Raw genomic sequence first — 1,819 nt, forward strand, 5'->3', positions numbered from 1 at the left:
ATACATTACCTAGTTTTATAATATTTTTAAATGTTCTAAATAAATAAAAAAACTGATCAGAAATATAAATGTGGCATTTTTTTTCAGAATTGTGCATGAATGTAAAAAAAAACATAACCTAATAGTTCTATAAAAGCTACACGTTCCAGTTCAAATAATACATTTAAATTTGTAAAATAGGAAAATCGCTATCATCAAATAATCATGATTTCATTCAAGTTGGCCATTAAAAAAAAGTGTAACTGCATTGTTTAATGATTTTGTCCCTATAGAAAAAGCTTTTGCTTAATTTACATGAATTATATTTTCAAAACAATTATTTAATTATGCATATTCACATGCATAATTAGAGGAAAACTTGGCATTGCATTGACTGAGAACTGTGTGCATGTTGATGTTTTCATGTCAAAGCGTAACCTGATGCTGCTCTCTAGTGGTGAAGTCACTGATTACAGCCTCAGAACCTGATGGCTAGATACACTAATTACGTAAGACAAATTCATCAGGTTAAAAAACACACTTTTGTTTGAGCACCATTCTCAGACATCATCTGTCTGCTGCGTTACTTTAATTGGCCTTGCCTATTGTAATAGATTTGAAACTGTCCAGATTTGAGCCGTCTCATTTCCCAGTGCAGTCGTGTGGTCTGGGGAGCCACTCAGAGTAGAATCCAAACACATTTGGGAGCAATAGCCCATATTTCATCACTGTTTACTGCATATTCATTCCTGCAATCCCCAATGCGACGAGAGTCAGCTGTTAGAATACTTCCTTATAAATGTCATCCTGAGAGCTTCTGGTTCAAGACTTGAATGTCATTGACTCCCAAACACACTTTTCTTTAAACATCATTATTAGGATTACACAAAATGAGCCTGATTTCATCCCGAAAATCCAGCAGCTGGAGTATTTGTGAGGAATATACAGAGTGTGTTTTAAATTTCTGTCTAACAAAAGAGTTTATTTGAGATTCTAGGTATTTAGAATTTAGAAGGCTCAAACTACCTTCTCACTAGAGTTCACTATTATGGATATAAATGAGCACGATATCAGAATGATATTTTTACATGTGCATTTAAATGAAAAACTTGATTTATTTGTCATGATAAAGAGGCCTGCAGTTTTAAATCATCAAGGCAGAGTGCAGCTGGAATGCTGGGAAACACATCGCTTCTGACAACAACTAATAAACATAAAAACAGACGTAATAAACCCACAATTGTCTTCTGTGCAAAAATACATTCTTAAAGGAATAGTTCACTTAAAAATGAACTTTTGCTGAAAACGTCCAAACAGCTGATAAAAACATCACAATAATCCACAGCACTCCAGTCCATCCGTTAACGTCTTGAGAAGACAAAAGCGGAAACAAATCCATCAAGACATTTTTAACTTCAAACTGTTGCTTTCGACTATAAGTCCATATTCCATAACAACTCTTCCTCCAGTGAAAAAAGTCCATCTCCTGTTGTCTCTCACATCAAAATTCTCCCACAGTCTGCTGTTTTGGACTGTTTTGGCTTGTAAACGGTACTTGATCTGTGCAGATTTCTCTCCTGATTCAGACCAGACCACTTTTTTTACTGGAGGAAGAGTTATTATGGATTATGGACTTATATTTTAGCTGGAAGCAATGGTCTGAAGTGAATAATGTCTCACAAACACGCAGCTTTTGTCTTCTCCAGATGTTAACTGATGGACTGGAGTGGTGTGGATTATTGTGATGTTTTTATCAGCTGTTTGGACTCTCAATCTGACGGCACCCATTCACTGCAGAGCATCCATTGCTGAGACACTGATGCAATGCTACATTTCTCCA

The sequence above is a fragment of the Sinocyclocheilus rhinocerous genome, unplaced genomic scaffold, assembly GCF_001515625.1.
Source record: "Sinocyclocheilus rhinocerous isolate Xijiao unplaced genomic scaffold, SAMN03320098_v1.1 scaffold555, whole genome shotgun sequence".
Lineage (NCBI taxonomy): Eukaryota > Metazoa > Chordata > Actinopteri > Cypriniformes > Cyprinidae > Sinocyclocheilus > Sinocyclocheilus rhinocerous.